The sequence below is a fragment of the Microcaecilia unicolor genome, chromosome 1 (assembly GCF_901765095.1).
Source record: "Microcaecilia unicolor chromosome 1, aMicUni1.1, whole genome shotgun sequence".
In the NCBI taxonomy this organism is placed as follows: Eukaryota; Metazoa; Chordata; class Amphibia; order Gymnophiona; family Siphonopidae; genus Microcaecilia; species Microcaecilia unicolor.
The window spans coordinates 680,531,886-680,547,462 of NC_044031.1; the positions used below are offsets into that span (position 1 = coordinate 680,531,886).

At 49.2% G+C, this 15,577-nt stretch overlaps 1 pseudogene; it reads right to left on the reverse strand.

Moving 5' to 3' along the window:
• Positions 1–10,801: 10,801 nt before the first annotated feature.
• On the reverse strand, positions 10,802–13,863 carry LOC115461593 (annotated as a pseudogene).
• Positions 13,864–15,577: the final 1,714 nt, after the last annotated feature.

A 15,577-nucleotide genomic window follows, 5' to 3' on the forward strand; every position in this document is an offset into this window, starting at 1 on the left:
GATCTGAACAAATAACGTCAGACAGGGAGGGATCATGGATTCATCTGCTGTGACTAAAGGAAAGAAAATTACCAAGGTAAGAACCTAATTTTCCCTTCCTTGTCATCAGCAGCAGATGAATCCATTAACTGATGGGATGTACAAAAGCAATCCCTACTTAGGGTGGGAACAGGCCACACCACGAGCCAATACTTGAGCTCCAAAAACAGCGTCCTGCTTCGCTGCAACGTCCAGCCTGTAATGCCGGGCAAAAGAGAGCTGAGAAGCCCAAGTAGCCGCACTACAGATCTCTTGAAGAGAGAGTGCACCCGTTTCAGCCCACGAGGAGATGGCTCTCGTGGAATGCGCCTTAAACGCTTCAGGCGGAGACCGACCTGAAAGCAGATACGCAGCAAAAATGACTTCCTTGAGCCAACGGGCTATAGTGGCCTTAGACGCTGGACCTCCACTCCGAGGACCTGACGACAAAAAGGTGATCAGAAGTCCTGAAGTCATTTGACATCTGTAGAAACTGCAACAGTGCCCTGCAGACATCCAGAAGATGTAACTGCCCAAAGGAGTCTGGGAACTCTTCCCTAGAAAAGGAAGGAAGAAATATGGGCTGGTTCAGGTGAAACGCTGAAACCACCTTAAGCAGGAAGAAAGGCACTGTACATACCGTTACTCCAGACTCCCAAGAATTGCAGAAAAGGGTCCCGACAGGACAGCGCCTGCAGCTCAGACATGTGTCTAGCCAAAGTGATGGCCACCAAAAAGACTGTCTTAAGGGTCACATCCTTCTCCGAAGCTCGCCTAAGCGGCTCGAAGGGCGAACACTGAAGAGCCTTCAACAATAGCCCCAGGTTCCAGGCTGGACAGGGCAACCGGACAGTAGGATGAAGCCTACACACCCCTTTGAGAAATCTGGCAATATCCGGATGAGCAGCAAGGGACAAGCCAGCGACCTTCCCTTGATCGCATGATAATGCTGCCACTTGCACCTGAAAAGGAATTGTAAGCCAGGCCTTTTTGTAAGCCCTCCTGCAAAGTCCAGCTCAGGAGAGACTGTAGCTCGCGTGGGTGTGATCGCCTTTGAAACACCCCACGCCTCAAATTTGCGCCAGATCCGAGCATAAGCTGCAGAGGTGGACCACTTGGGGGCCTGCAAGAGAGTGGAGATGACCTTATTAGAGTAGCCCTTGTCTCTCAATTGTGCCCTCTCAATAGCCGTGCCATAAGACCAAATCGGCAGGGATCCTCCATAGTCACCGGACCCTGAACCAACAGGTTCGGCACCAGGGGCAAATGCACCGGCGTGTCCACCAACATCCGGCACAGATCCACATACCATGGACGCCTTGGCCAATCTGGAGCTATGAGAATCACCAGACCTCGGTGCTGTCGGATCCGCAGTAGGACTCGTCCTATCAAGGGCCAAAGAAGCCAGAGGGCCAGGGTTGAGCCAGAGCATCCAACCCCACCGAGTGAGGATCTCTCCTTCTGCTGAAAAAGCGAGGTTACTAACCTATAGCAGGTATTGTCCGAGGACAGCAGGCTGATTGTTCTCACGATTGGGTGGTGTCCACGGCAGCCCCCAGGATCGGAAGATCTTCCTAGCAACAGAAGTTTGCTAGCTCTCGCGTGATCCATGCACATCGCACATGCGCGACCGTCTTCCCGCCCGAATGCAAGCATGCTCGTCAGTCCAGTAGAAAGCAAAAGACAACAGAAGACACAACTCCAAAGGGGAGGAGAGCGGGTATGTGAGAACAGCCTGCTGTTCTCAGAGAATACCTGCTACAGGTTAGTAACCTTGCTTTCTCCGAGGACAAGCAGGCTGCTTGTTCTCACGATTGGGGCATCCCTAGCCCCCAGGCTCACTCAAAACAACAAACATTGGTCAATTGGGCCTTGCAACGGCGAGGACATAACTGAGATTGACCTAAATAGAACCAACTAACTGAGAGTGCAGCCTGGAACAGAATAGGGGGGATGGAGTTGGATTCTAAACCCCAAACAGATTCTACAGCACCGACTGCCCGAACCGACTGTCACGTCGGGTATCCTGCTGTAGGCAGTGAGATGTGAATGTGTGGACAGATGACCACGTTGCAGCCTTGCAAATCTCTTCGATAGTGGCTGACTTTGTGGACCACTGACGCTGCCATGGCTCTAACACTATGAGCCGTGACATGACCCTCAAGAGTCAGCCCAGCCTGGGCGTAAGTGAAGGAAATGCAATCTGCTAGCCAATTTGAGATGGTGCGTTTCCCGACAGCCACTCCCCTTCTTTTAGGGTCAAAAGAAACAAACAATTGGGCGGAATGTCTGTGTGGGCTTGTCTGCTACAGATAGAAGGTCAATGCTCGCTTGCAGTCCAATGTATGCAACTGACGTTCAGTAGGGCGGGTATGAGGCCGGGGGAAAAAATGTTGGCAAGACAACTGACTGGTTAAGATGGAACTCCGACACCACCTTTGGCAAGAACTTAGGGTGAGTGCAGAGAACTACTCTGTTATGATGAAATTTGGTATAAGGAGCATGAGCTACTAAAGGCCTGAAGCTCACTGACTCTACGAGCGGAAGTGACTGCCACCAAGAAAATGACCTTCCAGATCAAGTACTTCAGATGGCAAGAATTCAGTGGCTCAAAAGGAGGTGTCATCAGTTGGGTGAGAACGACATTGAGATCCCATGACACTGTAGGAGGCTTGATAGGGGGCTTTGACAAAAGCAAACCTCTCATGAAGCAAACAACTAAAGGCTGTCCCGAGATAGGCTTACCCTCTGCACGACAATGGAAAGCACTAATCGCACCAAGGTGAACTCTTACAGAGTTGGTCTTAAGACCAGACTCTGACAAGTGCAGAAGGTATTCAAGCAGGGTCTGTTAGGACAAGAATGAGGATCTAGGGCCTGGCTGTCACACCAGACGGCAAACCTCTTCCATTTCAAAGCATAACACCTCTTCATGGAATCTTTCCTGGAAGCAAGCAAGACTCGGGAGACACCCTCAGAAAGACCCAGGAATATCAACGCAGACTAACGTTGCTCCCTGCGGCCCGGCTCAGTTTGGAGTGGTGGCTCTCCAACAGGATGCTGCGCCAAGGAATGCCGCTGGCGCTTCCTTCCTGGTGCCTGGTGATAACAGCTGCCAGCCTTCTAGGCTGGGGAGCGCATTGCCAAGGAAGCTGTGCTCAGGGTCTGTGGACAACCGTGGAAGCGGGGTGGTCCATCAATTGCTTGGAACTGAGAGCGATATTCCAGGCTACCAGTGTGGGGTCTCTGGACAGCCATCACCTGCACTCCGGACGTCGATGCACCCTCCAATACCGGCGATTATCTCGGTACCGCTGGCTCCGCTGACGTCGAAGTACCGGACGAGGCCCCGAACAAGACGTTTCACTGGGCCAATCTCGCCGCCTGAGTCCTCTTCTTGAGCTGGAGGCACAAAGTACAGGCGTTAGGGCAGTGACCAGCCCCGAGGCACTGAAGACACGAAACGTGCCTATCAGTGAGCGAGATCGTCCGGCTGCACCGCGTGCACTTCTTGAAGCCGCTGGCAGGCTTCGAGGACATGGGCGGAAAAATCACACTGCCGAGGTCAAAAACATGATGCCAAAAAAAAAAAAGGGCACCAAAAAAGGGGGAAACCCGGTATGGGCGGCAAAAAAGCCGCTCACGCAAAGAAAAGGAAACTTACGAAGGATAAAAACTTCTACGATCTAACAGAACTTTTTTTTTTTTTTTTAACGAACACACGAGGTAAAGAAGACAAGCCGAAAAGGCAAAAAAAACGCGCGAAGAACGCGACGGGGGCCTCTCTGGGGGAGAGAACAGCGATACACGGCCGTTCTGACTGCGGAAAAATAGACTGACGAGCACGCTCGCGTTCAGGCGGGAAGACTGTCACGCATGCGCGATGCGCACGGATCACGCGAGAGCTAGCAAACTTCTGTTGCTAGGAAGATCTTCCGATCCTGGGGGCTGAAGTGGACATCACCCAATCATGAGAACAAGCAGCCGGGTGTCCCCCATTTGGCACAAATCTGAAGAAAAACTTCTGCCAGTTCCCATTCCACCGGGTCGATTTTATGCCTGCTGAGAAAATCGGCTTGCACGTTGGTCTGACCTGCTAAGTGAGCTGCTGACAGAAGCTGCAGGTGGAGCTCGGCCCAGTGGCAAATCTAAGCAGCCTCCGCGGCCAGGGCCCTGCACTGAGTGCCACCCTGACGATTTATGTATGCCACCGCTGTCGTGTTGTCTGACAGAACCTGGACAGCAAGCCCCTTCAGAGTCTTTTGAAAGGCCATAAGAGCCTGGAATATCGCTCTCAGTTCCAAGCAATTGATGGACCACCCCGCTTCCACGGGTGTCCACAGACCCTGAGCACAGCTTCCTTGGCAATGCGCTCCCCAGCCTAGAAGGCTGGCAGCTGTTATCACCAGGCACCAGAAAGGAAGCGCCAGCGGCATTCCTTGGCGCAGCATCCTGTTGGAGAGCCACCACTCCAAACTGAGCCGGGCCGCAGGGAGCAACGTTAGCCTGCGTTGATATTCCTAGGAGGAAGACCTACCCCGATGCCGTGTCGAACCCCCAAATACTCGAGAAACTGAGAGGTGGTCAGGTGACTTTTGGGTATATTGACCACCCAGCCTAGTGCCTGCAGGACCGCCACCACTCTGGCTGTGGCAAGACGACTCTCGGTTGCCGAGTCCACTCTGATGAGCCAGTCGTCGAGATAAGGGTGAACTCTGATACCCTCTCGCCTGAGACAGGCAGCTACTACCACCGTTACCTTGGAAAAGGTACAGGGAGCTGTGGCTAGGCCAAAAGGCAAGGCCTGAAACTGGAAATGCTTTCCCAACACTGCAAAGTGGAATAACCGCTGGTGTGGAGGCCAGATAGGAATGTGTAAATAAGCTTCTTTTAGGTCCAGAGACGTGAGAAACTCTCTTGGCTGTACCGCCGCAATGACGGAGCGCGGGGTTTCCATGCGAAAATATTGTACTCTTGAGAGCCTCGTTTACTCTTCATAAGTCGAGGATCGGCCTGAAAGACCCGCCTTTTCGAGGCATGACAAAATTAATGGAATAGCAGCCGTAGCCGCGTTCGGCAGGAGGCACCGGGATCACTGCTCAGAGGTGCAGCAAGACTAAGGTCTCCTCTACCGCCGCCCGTTTTACGGCACATCTCTCACCGGGGCACCGAATTCCAGTCGGTAACTTTCTCTGATCAGGTCCAGGACCCACTGATCTGAGATAATCTTGGTCCACTCCACTAGAAAGAGGGAAAGACGTCCTATTGCAGGCAAGGAGTGGGACTGGTGTCCCATCATTGTGGAGGACGCCCCTGAACTCCTGGCCTTGAACCGGCCCCTGCGGAACATTTGTCCAAGTGAAAGGAGTTCCTCTGCTGAAAACGGGCACATTGAGAAAACCCAGCAGAGCACCCCAGGCGATACCTTCGAGCTTCACAGAAGCGAGGTCTGGAAGAGGAGGGAAACACAGAACCCTTGGAAGAAGGCCTCGGCCTATCCTCAGGTAACCTCTGGGGTTTATATTCCCCCAGGTCTTTCACAATCTTCTCCAATTCCTCTCCAAAAAACAGGAGGCCCCAAAAGAGTAGCCTCACCAGTCTTTGCTTAGAAGGCATGTCAGCCGCCCAATGCCGCAGCCAAAGAAGGCGGCAGGCGGACAACGCCACAGACATCTGTTTAACCGAAGCTGACCAGATCATACAGGGCGTCAGCCAAAAATGACAGGGCTGACTCCATCCGCAGGGCAACCTCAGAAAGGGGAACCGCACATCGGCAGGCTGTTCCACCACCTGTCGTAGCCAGGAAAGACATGCCTGGGCTGCATAGGAACTGCAAATAGACACCCTCAAGGCAAGGGCTGCAATTTCAAAGGACCGCTTCAGTGCGGGCTCAAGCCGCCGGTCCTGCATGTCTTTCAACAAGACTCCTCCCTCTACTGGGAGAATGGTCTTTTTTGTCACCGCTGTGACCAACGCATCCACATTAGGCATCCCCAAAGGGGCCAAGTGTTCCTCATGCAGAAGGTAAAGCTGACCCATAGCCCTGGCCACTTTCAAAGGCCCATCGGGGTCAGACCATTGAGCAGAAATAAGCTCTTGGATGGAGTCATGCACAGGAAAGGCCCGAGTAGGCTTCTTAGTACTCGCCATCCTAAGATTAACAGAGGAGGTGTCGCCTTCAGCAGGATCATCAATCGAGAGGGCCTGCAAGGCGTCAGTAATGAGAGCTGGCTGCTCGTCGCGGTGGAAAATCTGGACCGCATTGGGATCATCCAAATCCAGTGGCAAACAGGCACCCTCCTATGGATCATCCGTCCCTGAGGGCCTGCCAGATCCCTCAGACTCTCCACAGCCAGACCACAGGGGGGAAAAAGGATATGCGCCAATTTCAGACGGGGAATATACCCATCTATGTTTAGCGTGTTTCCAATGCTCGGGCGAGGAAACAACCTCTGAAGTCATCCCCAGGGCACCCTCCTATGGATCCATCCATACCCGAGGGTCTGCTAGATCCCTCAGACTCTCCACAGCCTGACCACGGGTGTGTGGGGGGCAGGATATTTGCCACTTTCAGACGGGGAATTTACCCATCTATGTTTAGCATGTTTCCAACGCTCGGGGGAGGAAATAACCTCTGAAATCATCCCCAGGGCATCAACACCCGGAGGGAAGCCAGGAGGCAACGCAGTGTCAAACACCTGCGGCAGAGATCTTTTCAGCATAAAAGCCTTGTGCATTAAAAGCACAAACTCAGGGGAGGAAAACTCACCCTGACCCTCCGCCTCCGAATTAGGAGAAACGGATGTAGCAGCTCCTCTAGCAGCCTCTAAACGAGGCGTCCCACTGCACTCAGACTTCTTCCGCAACCGCGAGGGTAGAGGCATGCGGCGCTTCCTAAATGGTGCCCGCTGCCAGCTCCATTGAGTGGGAAGAAACATTCGCTCGGCATGCTCAAACTAGCTTGAGCGTCTAAGGAGCACGTTTTACACAGCCCCGCTGCTGATCTCCATTTACCACAACGGGAGCAGTGCTTAACTCCTTCAGCAGCCACTGTCCATTTTTTCACAGGACGGGAATATAGCAGTAAAATGGCGGCTTTGCGCCAAAATTCACCCCGATCGGAATGGCGTCCGTGGGTCCTTCCCGGAGGAGCTGGGCACCACTCTCACCTAAGACCGAGTCAACGAGCTCTGGTCAAGCTGCACAGAACCAGGATCACTGGAAAAAGCCTCAGAACAGCCACGCAGTACAAGCGCGCTCTTTTTTTTTTTTTTTACGCTGTGAGGAAAGTTGGAGGCAGGCAGCAACAGAGGGACTCCGGGAGGCAGGAGGAATGGGTAAGGCAGGGAAAGGGCGAACCTATATGCCTTTAAAGTGGGCACCACCAGCCACAACACCCCTGCTCAACTGGCAAAACACAGGAGCCACCCCAAGCAGTCTGAAATCCAGGAGCTGATCAAGCTATGTCCACACCTGCTGGGAGACAAAGAAATACTGAAGGCAGTTGGGTCTAACCATCCTAGGGGCACTATGGTCTTTCAGTGTTCTATATCTCCACCTGCTCGTAGGCGGATACAACCCATCAGTTAATGGATTCATCTGCTGCTGATGAAAAGGAAAAAGTAGGTTCAAGAATTTAGGCCCCCCCCTGCACTCAAACGTATACAGAGTAGTAGCACTATACACATTAAAGAGTATGTCTACTAATAGGAATGATGCACAAGTGAAAACGCTTACCGCAAAGTGTGTTCAAAGTGTTTTATGTAACCTGCTTGCAAGTGTTAAGCATGCAGTTTTTTTTTTTTATTTTCTGCTGGGGATGGAAAATGGGTATGAACGCACTATCCAGCTAGCACATTCTGATTACCATACGCTAAGGACTAGATTCTATACAAGACGCCTGAAGCCGAAAATATTTCCGCCTAGGTGTATTCCAAAAACCACGCCTAGATTTAGAATATGCCTAGTAGGTTTACAGAATACGCCTAGTGGCCAAGCCTGCGCCTAACTCTAGGGATATCCATTTATGCCACGTAAAACTTAGTGTAAATACCAGTGCCTAAGTTAGGTGTGGAACAGGTATATTCTATAATTCTGCACATATATTTTTTGAATGCCCATGGCCACACCCCTTTTTTGGTAGCATGCATTACTTTACAAAACACACACAAAACACAAGTTGTGAGCGTCAATTCTAATGCCAATTTGTGTAAATAATTGCTTAAGTGGCAATTATCGGTGCCGATTGGCTTGTTATGTAATTAAACTGCGCATAAATCCAGAATATAACTGGATTTGCACGTGCAATTTCAGTCTCGCTTTATAGAATCTGGGGGTAAATGGTTAGTGCACACAGGAGCTCTAAGCGCCTCCTAAAATAGGAGTCAGTAAGTCCTCCAGGTCAAGATTTTTTCAGGTTATGTGCGTGAATGCAAACATTAGCCCCACAACCTGATCGAGAAATACTGGACATGCTGCACCTACAAAACAACAAGGCAAGCGATCTGCAAGATCCAACGTGGAGAATAAACAAGCAGATCAAAGTGACATCCAAAGGATTTTATTAGAGATATCATATATAAGAAAAGTTGCCCGAAACAGGCCGTGTTTCGCCCACAGAGGGCTGCGTCAGGGGCTAAAATGTATCCTCCAAAAAAGAACAACTAACATGTATCCTCCCTAAAGGAACAATTGCAATACTCATATAAGGACAAGAAAGCTTCAGTAACGGAGTACTGCTTTGTGTGTATGTGATTTGAGCACATAATAGGACTTGCCGTCTGTGCTGGTTTTTTCTTCCTTTACTCTTTCTTGTCCTTATATGAGTATTGCTTCGGTGCTGTTTGTTCTGTGGTAAAGGTGTAATGGCACTCACGCTTACATCGAGGAAACTGATATTGGCGTGCAGGTCAATGTCCGCATCATCGATGGTCCCATATTCTCTGTGGAGAGGATTGGCAAAAGAAGAACAGAGTTTGTGAAGGTGAAACTGCAAGAAGTTACTGAAAGAAAGATACATTATTAGACTTTGAAAGCAAAATTGTAACTTGAAGGTATTAGGGTTAAATCAAATTCTGCAGGCAGGTTGGAAACAGTACTACATACTTAGAAAAAAAGCAAACTAGCAAAATTAATGTAGAGAGTAATTTAATTTGACTCAACCTTAAAACTCAGAGCAGATTACAATAGATAAAAAACACACTTACATTATACATCCCACCCAACCAAAATCAGCCCTACCTATATACATTGATTCAGCTACTTCTTAGTATCAGTGGAACCAAACCCAGTTTTCCAGACTTCTCGAATAATATATTCAAGGTCTACTTAAATATTTATTTAAAAGCCAAGGGGGTCTTTTACTAAGGCGCGCTCATGTTTTTAGCATGCTAAACATTAGAAACGCCAATGTAGTCATATGAGTGTCTCTAATGTTTAGCGCGCTTTAGTAAAAGACCCCCCAAGTTTTTAAATGGCAATGAAGTATGAAATAATTCTTAATTTCTATTATAAAACTTAGGAGAGAGAGTTCCATAAAGAGTACACCCTCCTCACTACACTATTATCACCTTTCCCTCATTGGCAGCCCTCTAACTTATACTATGTTAATACTGCACAAAAGCACAATAATGCCACAACCATAGGTGCTTCCGCTGTGCATTCTCTACTCCACTTGCCTCTTCAAACAACCACTGTACCCATTTAAAAAAAAAAAAAGTCTGATAGCACTAGGAGCAAGCACAGAATGCCTTTTATTTCTTTTTATTTCATTTTTCTTCTCATTTTTTCAGCTTTCTATTCCCTGTTCTTGGAGTCAAAATACATAACACTACCTATTCCCAACAGAACAGAAAACAGCTACCTCAGCTTCAGGAAGAGGCTAAAAACCTCTTTCCCAAAGACTGCTTCATAACAATCCAGCAAGACTTCTACCTCCTAGTATCATCCATTATCCTTTCCTTAATGTTGTTAGTCTCATGCATTACACCAATGGTCTGTTTCTCAAACCTCACCCTAACACTATTTGCTTTTGTCTCACCTACAATGTAAACTGCACAGAACCCTGGAAAGGGGATACTAGCAGTATACAAGAATTGATTTGAATTTAAAAAAAGTGTTTAAAAATGTCGGTCCAGTTGCACCAGAAAAAAGTACTACTGTACTTGCAGGACAGGGACAACTGGAGTTTACATTGATCCTGTGACTATATAGTTAAGAATTCAGCTGAGGCCTTTTTCCAAGGCGAGTTACATTCAGATACAGTAGGATTTCCCTATCCTTGGAGGGTTCACAATCTTACTTTGTACCTGAGGCAATGGAAGGTTATTGGCTCCCGGAGCGGTAATGCCAACAAAGCCCACTGACTTTCAATGGGCTCTATTGGCATTGTCGCACGGCTTGATAAAAGAGGCCCTATCTTTTTTTTTTTTAATTTGGATTTATTTTCTACCTTTTTGGAGAAATTCATCCAAGGTGGTGTATAGCAAGATTAAGTCAAACACAGGCAACTGGTAATTACAGCAGTAAAAATGTTCAAACAGTATATATTATGGCAAAGTATGATACTTAATATTAACAAAGACACAATAAAACATCTTAATAGACAGCATAAGGTGCAAGCAGAGTTGGAACACAGACTAGATATGATAAGAGTAACAGGAGTCAGAAAATAAGGAGACTACCATAAAGAAGTCAGAAAGGTGTACGAATATGACCTCAACTGAGAAATTTGTTTTACTGTTCTTTCTGTATCCGAATAAAATAAATTCTGCTAACCCTTGTACAACAGTAAAGCCATCACCAACTTACTTAAGAATGCAGTGGAGCTGTGGCCAAGCAGCATTTTCTGTACAAATTCTTAATGTAACAGCAAGGTAGGAAAAGCTAGTATCTTTACATGAACCAGAGCTGTCTGAAGTCAGATTTTGTAATACACACTGCACCTTACAGAAAGTCTTTGATGATACAGGCCCACAGCACTAAAGCCCAGGCTGATAAGAGTATGGAAGCCATTCACTCCTTCCTCCTCTTCTTACTCTCAGGCTCCTTGGAGCGGCCACTGTCTGATGGCCGCTTAGCGCCTCCATGTTGTTTGGCTTCTTCTAAGAACTTATCCAGCCCAAAGGGATCTTCCTCAAACTGAACAGGTCCCTCCCGGCGTTGCTTACGGTCAGAGCCAGAAAACTCCTTGTTAGGAACAAACCTGTTTGTCTTCATTAGAGTGTCTAGGCCATCGCTAAACATGTCTTTATCTGCATTTTTGCTGGGTCTGTAGATATTCTGAGCCATTTCTTTACCACTTCTCCATGGCTGGTCATAGACATTATAGACCTCATCTTCCCCTCCAGCAAATCCACTATCCATGCCCTTACTCTGGTTGAAGAGCCTTTGGTCATACTGAACTTCATTGGATGCTCGGGGATTAGGTACTCCTAGAGCAACAAATTCACTGACATCTCGGTCTTCATTTCGCTGTAGCCTTAACCTCTTATCAGGGGCAGCTCTAGAAAGATTGCGGTCATGCTGTCTCTCTTTCCGACGATCATGGCGGATTTCATCTCGCTCCCGCACTTCGCCATCCTCTTTCTCTACATGAGCTTTGATTCCAGCTCTTCTGTCCCTAGCAATCTGAGCCAACTCGCGCAGCTTCTCCTCCTTTTTCTCTTTTTCCTTTTGAGCCATTTTTCTTTCCACCTGAGCACGCATTTCCACTGCTTCCCGAGCCTTCCTGTCAGCAATATAAAGAGCCTCGGCAAGTTTAGCAAAGTTTTCATTGATGTGCACCGTCTGAAGGCCTCTGCCATCTGCAGCCAGACGCTTATCCAGTGGAATGGTGTATCCCTTTGCATTTTTCCAGTTTGAAATACAGGGAGGAATCTTCCAATCTTGTTGCTCCTTCACGGTCATCTTTCTGCTGGGTGAATGCATGACTGGTGCAGGGGGTGAGGGGGGCCCACGGGGTATTTTCTTGTTAATCTTGAATCTGGGTGGTTCCATGGGGTCTTTCTGCGTCTCCACCACACGAATCACCCTCTGTTTGGCTCCTGAATTAAATGCCACACCCTGCTGAGATGGTGTATATCTGATGTACTGGGCTGGGGCTAATTTGTCGGCTGCCCGAACAGGCATGGCTGCAGCCACCTTTTGAGACACGAACCGCTCTAGGGCCTGCCTTATTTTTTCAGTCAACTCCTTGATGGCCTCTTCATCTGGTGTCTGCAGGTCCGGATCATCTTCATTCATAACTTCTTTAGGAACGAGATCAGGGTACTTGCTGTAAATCACCTTGTCTTTAGAATGTCCTTGACGCGCGATGGCATCATCTTTAATTTTTCCCTCGGCATCCACGTGGACGGCCAAAGCATTGGACATTTTCTTCTTCCGCCCCATATCCAAGGGGGTATTGCGCCAAATGAATCTCTGGGAAAGCACCCCCATCTCCAAAGTCCTCCAGGGAGCGGGGGAGCCAACCTTTTCTGTATCCATATGGAGGTGATTCTCTGCGAGATGAACCCAGAGCTGTCTGTCGTGATCTCTGGGCTCTCACCTTCTCAGCTTCCAGCTGGTCCTCGGATAGTCCTCATTGGGTTCCAGGGCTCTGTCCTCTCCTGGTTCTCCTCCTATCTCTCCCACCGCACCTTCAAAGTTCACTCTCATGGATCTTCCTCCACCCCCATCCCCTTATCTGTTGGTGTTCCCCAGGGATCGGTCCTTGGACCCCTTCTCTTCTCAATCTACACCTCTTCCCTGGGCTCCCTGATCTCATCTCATGGTTTCCAGTATCATCTCTATGCTGATGACACCCAACTGTATCTCTCCACACCAGACATCACCGCGGAGACCCAGGCAAAGGTATCGGCCTGCTTATCCGACATTGCTGCCTGGATGTCCAACCGCCACCTGAAACTGAACATGTCCAAGACCGAGCTTATCGTCTTTCCACCAAAACCCACTTCTCCTCTTCCTCCACTTTCTATCTCAGTTGATAACACCCTCATCCTCCCCGTCTCATCTGCCCGCAACCTCGGAGTCATCTTTGAATCCTCTCTCTCCTTCTCTGCGCATATCCAGCAGATAGCCAAGACCTGTCGCTTCTTCCTCTTTAACATCAGCAAAATTCGCCCTTTCCTCTCTGAACACACCACCCGAACTCTCGTCCACGCTCTCATTACCTCTCGCCTGGACTACTGCAACTTACTCCTCACCGGCCTCCCACTTAGCCATCTATCCCCCCTTCAGTCTGTTCAGAACTCTGCTGCACGTCTCATATTCCGCCAGAACCGATATACTCATATCACCCCTCTCCTCAGGTCACTTCACTGGCTTCCGATCAGATACCGCATTCAATTCAAGCTTCTCCTTCTTACCTACAAATGCACTCAGTCTGCTGCCCCTCACTACCTCTCTACCCTCATCTCCCCTTACGTTCCCGCCCGTAACCTCCGTTCACAGGATAAATCCCTCCTCTCAGTACCCTTCTCCACCACCGCCAACTCCAGGCTCCGCTCATTCTGCCTCGCCTCACCCTACGCTTGGAACAAACTTCCTGAACCCTTACGCCAAGCCCCCTCCCTGCCCGTCTTCAAGTCTTTGCTTAAAGCCCACCTCTTCAATGCTGCGTTCGGCACCTAACCCTTACCGTTCAGTGAATCCAGAATGCCCCAATTTGACTGCCCCTATCGGACCGACCGTTCACTTGTCTATTAGATTGTAAGCTCTTTGAGCAGGGACTGTCTCTCTTTGTTAAATTGTACAGCGCTGCGTAACCCTAGTAGCGCTCTAGAAATGTTAAGTAGTAGTAGTAGTAGTAGGTGCTGGTAGAAAAGTAGTCAGCAGCAGCGCCATCATCCTTCGTCACTGGCTGCAGACTCAACGGTAGCCCTTTCTTACTCCTCCTTCTCTCTCCCTTCCTTCTTCGCTGGCGAGTTGTAGGCATTTAAAAGAAGCCTGCAGCCCGCCTCCACGAGGCTTCTATTCGTCCATTTTGGGTGGTTACCGTGGTTACCGCGGGGAAAACCGGCCAATCCGCGGCCGCGGGAAAGGCCCAAGCAGCCCGCATCATTCAAAAAATTCTCGCGGGAAACCGCCCACCCACCTGGCAACTGTCGTCTCACGCGCACACACTACTCCACCCTTTCTTCATATCCACGCCCATTCCAGCAAGAAGGGGGTGGCCTGACGGAGATACCTTAAGCTTTCTTGAGCAGGGACCGTCCTTCCCACTGTTTTAACTTGTACAGCGCTGGGTAACCTACTTGTCCCTCTAATTACCGACCCATCTCCCTCCTTCCTTTTCTCTCCAAATTACTTCAGCGTGCCTAGATTTTCTCTCCTCACATGCTATTCTTGACCCATTACAATCTGGTTTTCGCCCTCTCCACTCAACCGAAACTGCGCTTACTAAAGTCTCCAATGACCTATTACTGGCTAAATCCAGAGGTCAATATTCCATCCTCATTCTTCTTGATCTTTCCGCAGCTTTTGACACTGTCGATCACAGCATACTTCTCGATACCCTGTCCTCACTTGGATTCCAGGGCTCTGTCCTTTCCTGGTTCTCTTCCTACCTCTCCCTCCGCACCTTTAGTGTTCACTCTGGTGGATCCTCTTCTACTTCTATCCCTCTGCCTGTCGGCGTACCTCAGGGTTCTGTTCTTGGTCCCCTCCTCTTTTCTATCTACACTTCTTCCCTTGGTTCATTAATCTCATCCCATGGCTTTTCCTACCATTTCTATGCTGATGACTCCCAAATCTACCTTTCTACCCCTGATATCTCACCTTGCATCCAAACCAAAGTTTCAGCGTGCTTGTCTGACATTGCTGCCTGGATGTCTCAACGCCACCTAAAATTAAATATGACCAAAACCGAGCTTCTCATTTTCCCCCCCAAACCCACCTCCCCGCTCCCCCCGTTTTCTGTTTCTGTTGATGGCTCTCTCATTCTCCCTGTCTCCTCAGCTCGAAACCTTGGGGTCATCTTTGACTCTTCTCTCTCCTTCTCTGCTCATATCCAGCAGACCGCCAAGACCTGTCGTTTCTTTCTTTACAACATCCGTAAAATCCGCCCCTTTCTTTCCGAGCACTCTACCAAAACCCTCATCCACACCCTTGTCACCTCTCGTTTAGACTACTGCAATCTGCTTCTTGCTGGCCTCCCACTTAGTCACCTCTCCCCTCTCCAGTCGGTTCAAAACTCTGCTGCCCGTCTCATCTTCCGCCAGGGTCGCTTTACTCATACTACCCCTCTCCTCAAGACCCTTCACTGGCTCCCTATCCGTTTTCGCATCCTGTTCAAACTTCTTCTACTAACCTATAAATGTATTCACTCTGCTGCTCCCCAGTATCTCTCCACACTCGTCCTTCCCTACACCCCTTCCCGTGCACTCCGCTCCATGGATAAATCCTTCTTATCTGTTCCCTTCTCCACTACTGCCAACTCCAGACTTCGCGCCTTCTGTCTTGCTGCACCCTATGCCTGGAATAAACTTCCTGAGCCCCTACGTCTTGCCCCATCCTTGGCCACCTTTAAATCTAGACTGAAAGCCCACCTCTTTAACAT